The sequence below is a fragment of the Myodes glareolus genome, chromosome 24 (genome assembly GCF_982192425.1).
Source record: "Myodes glareolus chromosome 24, mMyoGla1.1, whole genome shotgun sequence".
NCBI classification, from domain to species: domain Eukaryota; kingdom Metazoa; phylum Chordata; class Mammalia; order Rodentia; family Cricetidae; genus Myodes; species Myodes glareolus.
Window position 1 is genome coordinate 46,431,712 of NC_142049.1, and position 5,854 is coordinate 46,437,565.

The 5,854-nt window shown below is 44.4% G+C and overlaps 1 pseudogene; it reads left to right on the plus strand.

Annotated features, from left to right (window-relative positions):
- The first annotated feature begins 1,249 nt into the window (after positions 1-1,249).
- Positions 1,250-4,505, plus strand: LOC148118212 (protein transport protein Sec61 subunit gamma pseudogene; annotated as a pseudogene).
- The last annotated feature ends 1,349 nt before the right edge of the window (positions 4,506-5,854 follow it).

A 5,854-nucleotide genomic window follows, 5' to 3' on the forward strand; every position in this document is an offset into this window, starting at 1 on the left:
TCTTCTTCTAATTCCTTGTTTTTGTTTTGGGGACAGGATATTGCTATGCAGTCTGAATTTCAGGCTGATCTGGAACTCGCAACACAGCCCAGGTTGCTGAACTAAGAGAGCCTCCCGCCTGTGAAGTCGTGACCCCAGGCCTGTGCTCTAGTGCTTGTCTTGGTACAGAGCCCCTCTCTCTTGTTTAGATGTTTGTTTGGCTTTTTAAATACAACCTCCCGTAAAAGTTCAGTGGATACTTGCTGTGCAACTGACAGTTGCATAGAGGTGAGTGGACATTTGTCAGGCTTCAAGCAGGTATATAAGTAATACTCTAGGGTGGGAGAGACATTTTCTGAAGGGTGTCACCTAACTAGTCATCAAAGGTAGCTGTGTTGACAAGGATGACCCCTCTTGTTGTCTCATTGGATTCAGGATGGTCACACAAGATCACAAGATATCTGTTTGCCTGTTCTGCTAGTTGGAAGAAGTGGTGTGTTTGTTTCAAGTCACTTGGCGTATCTTGACTGTCATAACGTTTTCTCTTACTACTGGCCCTTGCATAACTTATTCAAGCATTCCATTTCAGAGGTGGTGTTGGGAGTGGAAACCAGGGTCCCACACCTGCTCCTCAACTGAATTCCCTGTTCAGAGCTGCATATACCCCAGCCTCTTTCCAGATTTTCCTCATCCATGTTTACAAACACACCGCATTTTGTCATTCAGATGACAGGTATGACAGGACACAGCTGTAACCCTAGCACTTGGGAGGTGGGTAGAAGCTGGAGGACCAGGAGTTAGAGGCCAGCCTGGGATACAAGGTTCTGTTGTCGTCATTTGGCTCAGAAAAGGGAACTGAAGTTATCAGCTTTAAGAAAGAAAACAACAATACAGGAAATGAAATGTCGAGTGGGGAGGAATCTGGAGCCACTCGGTTTAGTGTTTATAGAGAGGGACAGAGAGGTTAAAAGTTTATTTCTGTAAAGTGTGCTTGCATTTCCACACGCTCTTGTACTTTTCTCCTTAATACCCGGCCATGGCCAGGCATGGTGGCTCAGCTTCTTTCCTTCTCTTGTTTGTGTGTGGGAAAGTGGGGGTACATGGGAGGTTGTTTTTATGAAGATCAGATAGGCCTTGAACTTGTGTAGCTGAAGATGACCTTGAACTTCTGATCCTTCAACTGCTGGGATTACAGACGGGAACCACCCTGCTCATTTTTGTGCAGTCCTGGGCCCCTAGCAGGTTAAGTAAGTGTGCTTCCAACTGCGCCATCTTCCTGGCCTCCCAGTCAGTTTTAAAAGACCAGAGCCCTTGGCTGCTCTTCGATTGGATGTGGATTCGAGTCCTGCCACCAACATGTAACTGTAGTCCTAGGGAATCCTGACTCTCTCTTCTGGCCTCCATGTGCACAGTATACACACAGTGCATAGACATACACACAGGCAAAACACCCACATAACATAAAAATAAATAAATAACATTTATTTTTATTAACATAAAATGGTTGTTATGTGTATGAGACTTCAAGTGACTTTCCCTTCCAAACTGCTTACTGAGCACCCTGGCTCCCTCACTATTTTAGAGGCCTTTGCATTGGGGAAGCATCCATCCCTCTCACCTTTGCTTTCTAACATAATATCTGATGTGGACACTGAATGCATAACATTTGTGTGAAGGAAACATACTTCAGCCTTAAAATAAGAGGAGCAAAAGTGAGAATAAAAAGAGGAAAAAACTTTTAAAGAAAAACTAGAGAAGGAAGGAAAAGGTTCACACAGGCAGGATGGGGGCAGGAGGATGACTCAATGGGTAAGAAGGCTGTCTGTGCAAGCATGGGATCTGCGTTCAAATCCTCAGAACTCAGGGAAGAAGCTGGCCATGATCTGTTGTGTAGCTGCAACCCCAGGCCTCCACCCTGCCTGCAAACTCACACCACTACACGATAATCCCCTCTCTCTCATGCACACACACTCACACACATGCATACACACACGCTCACCCACACATGTACACTCGCACACACACATATTCACACACATATACATACACTCTCTCACACATGTGCACGGGCTCACACACACATTCACACACTATCATACACACGCACACACTCACACACTTTCTCACAAACACATACACACACACATTCACATACTGCATTACACATGCACACACACACACACTGTCACAAACACACACAGTCACACACATGCACACACACTCACATTCACACATAGGCACACACACACACACACACACCATTTGCACTCCTAACTGGACTCCTATTTGAGTGATCCCACAGCTGAGAAATCTGGCTCTGTGTGAGACTCACAGCTTTGACTTGTTTTCTCAGGATTCGGGACTTGGGGGCTCGTCTTGGACTTAATGGATACATGGGGAGAGCTCTGACACCTCCTGGACCCGGGCTTCTCGTGTTGTGCTATCATCAGGCTGGGAATTTAGCTCATTTCCTCAGTGATGACCTGGCGTACACCAAGACCCGGCTCAATTGCTGGCTCTTTATAAAATGCTGTGGGGGTACACACATGCCTGTAATCCTAACTTAACCCAGGACATGGAAGCAAGAAGATCAGGCATTTAAGGCAAGTTCAGGGCAATCATACTGGACTTGGTGGCCCTACATGTGATCTCAGCATTGTGGAGGCAGGAGTGCCAGCCTGGGATGTTTCGGATTTCATGTTATTCTGCCCGTAGAGCGTCAGCCTGTAATGTTCAGTTCCGTCTGCTGTTCAGCAGTTGGTGTACTGTCACCTTTGAAGGTCTATATTGTTCTTAGAATGTTAGAGAAAGAGGGCCACTCCCACTGACCTGATTAGGGAAGGAGGCTGGCCAGAAGGATTCCCGGTTGCCTCTCCTTCCTCAGCTCTCCTGTGCAATAGTCACAGCTTTCCAGCCGATGGAAGTCTGCAGCTGGATCTGTCACTTTTGACATTATGTTGGTGTTTAAAGAGTCTTTCTGCCGTTACTCCTACCTAATGTGTTTGAAGCATTTCTTCTCCAATGGTAACTGTCATGGTTTGAAATAAAATTGGTTCCCTTAGGGAGTTGCACTATTAGGAGGTGTGGCCTTGCCAAAGCAAATGTGTCACTGTGGAAGTGGGCTTTGAGGTCTCCTATGCTCAAGCTACACTCAGCATGGCACACAGTTGCTTCTGCTGCCTGCAGATCAAGATGAAGCACTCTCTGCTACCTCTCCAGCACCACGTCTGCCTGCATCGTGCCTGCCTGCACCGTGTCTGCCTGCACCATGTCTGCCTGCGCCGTGCCTGCCTGCACCATGTCTGCCTGCACCATGCCTGACTGCACGCCGCCATGTCCCACCGTAGTGATAATGGACTAAACTTCTGAATTGTAAGCCAGTACCAATTACATGTTTTCTTTTATAAGAGTTGCCATGGTCGTGGTGTCTTTTCATAGCAGTAGAAACCCTAAGACAATTAATTAATGATCAGCGTTTATTGAGTCCTTATTAAAGACCTAAGCAACATTTCAATTAATTGCACATTATATCTAGAATGAGAATGGAAGATTAGAAGCTAGTAAAGAGGGAAAGTATGGGCCTCCTCAATCCGCAGTCCTGCAATCAGTCATGGATCAGGTAATGCAGTTTATTGAGCCAAGTCGGCAGTTTGTAAAGAACTCAATTCAGCTGGTTAAAAGATGCACCAAGCCCGACAGAAAAGAATTCCAGAAGATTGCCATGGCCACAGCCATAGTATTTGCTATCATGGGATTCATTGGCTTCTTTGTGAAATTGATCCATATCCCTATTAATAACATTATTGTGGGTGGCTGATGGTTTTCTTTTTTTGGGGGAACTAGGAGCAAATGAGGGTGTGAGAAACTTATGAAGTAAAAAGTTGCCTGTATACTTTGTGTTTTTCTTTCCTTTTCCCCTCCCCAAGAGGTTTTGTATTTCTAAAATAAAATAATTTCAAAATAAACATTTTTCCCATGATTGAAAAAAAAAGAGGGAAAGTATGTTTAGAATGTCTTTTTCTAAACAGTGTCTCACAATGTAGTCCTGGCTGTCCTGGAACTCCCTATAGACCAGGTGGCCTCAAACTCACAGAGTTCCACCTGCCTCTGCCTCTCGAGTGCTGGGATTAAGGGTGCACCTCCATGTCTGGCTAGAAGAGTTTTCAGTGATCAATAAAAATGTAAGAAAAAAGAGAATTGTTGAGATGGCGCAGTAGACAACGGCTCGCACCAAGCCTGACGACCTGAGCTCTGTCCATCAACCCAGGGACGGAAAGAGGGAACTGACTTCTGCAGGCTTCCTCTGATCTCCACACGAAATAAGAAAGGAGAAGCAGTGAACATCAAAAGGACATGGACAGTACATAGCAGAAAAAGGAAAATTCCCAAACCTTCAGACAGCCACTGCAAGGATTGAACCAAGGTAATCAAATGTTGGTCCCACGTGAAAGAAGAGATGGAAAGGTACCAATACAAGAATTCATCCAACCACCTAAAAACCAACATGGTAACACTAGAACCCAGTGGTCACACAACAGGAAGACTTGATCGTGAAAAAGAAAAGAAGAAGAAGAGGAGGAGAAGAAGGAGGAGGAAAAGGAGGAAGAGAAGGAAGAGGAGGAGAAGGAGGAGGAGGAGGAGGGAGAGGGGTTGGGAGGGGTGGAGAAGGAGAAAACAAAGATAATAAAAAGAAAAAAGACAACCACTTTAAGTGCAACTTTATGAAAATAATGGAGACCTTTAAGGAGAAAATGAAAAACTCTGTCCTGCAGAATGTCTAGCAGACTCTTTCATAAAGCAAGAACCCCAAAGTATGGTCTCACTTTAAACAAGTTCAGCAGTCATTTCTCTGTGGGTCCTGCATGTCCAGTTCATTAAGCAGTCCTGGCAAGAGCAGTTTATTTCCTAAATGGCTAATGGTCTCCATAAGAAGCCTCTTCCATGCCTATCTTCCTCTTGAAGTAGAGGGCAGTTGCCAGGAGCATATGTGTCCCACTCTTATGGTAAGTACTAAATACTTTTTTATTTGATATTTATTGAGCTCTACATTTTTCTCTGTTCCCCTCCCTGCCTCTCCTCTCTCCCCTTCAGCCATCCCCCAAGATCCCTATGCTCCCAATTTACTCAGGAGATCTTGTCCTTTTCTCCTTTCTACTTCCCATGTAGATTAGATCTATGTAAGTCTCTCTTAGGGTCCGCATTGTTGTCTCAGTTCTCTAGATTGTTGTTTGTAGGCTGGCTTTCTTTGCTTTATATTTTAAAAAAAAACAACTATGAGTGAGTACATGTGATAATTGTCTTTCTGTGTCTGGGTTACCTCACTCAAAATAATGTTTTCTAGCTCCATCCACTTTCTTGTAAAATTCAAGATGTCGTTATCTTTTTCTGCTGGGTAGTATGCCATTGTGTAAATGTAGCACGTTTTCCTTACCCATTCTTCAGTCGAGGGGCATTTAGGTGTTTCCAGGTTCTGGCTATGACAAACGAAGCTGCTATGAACATAGTTGAGCACATGTCCTCATGGCACAATTGAGCATCCTTTCTATTACTGGATCTTGAGGAAGGTTGTTTCCCAATATTCAGAGAAATCGCCTACTGACATCCAAAGGGATTGTACCAGCTTGCATTCCCACCAGCAATGTAGAAGTGTTCCATTTTCCCCACAACCTCTCCGGCATAAGTTGTCATCAGGGTTTTTGACCTTGGCCATTCTTATAGGTGTAAGATGGAATCTCAGAGTTGTTTTGATTTGCATTTCTCTGATGACTAAGGACATTGAACATTTCCTTAAGTATCTTTCAGCCATTTTAGATTCCTCTGTTGAGAGTTCTCTGTTTAGGATTGTACTTCATATTTTTATTAGATTATGTGTTCT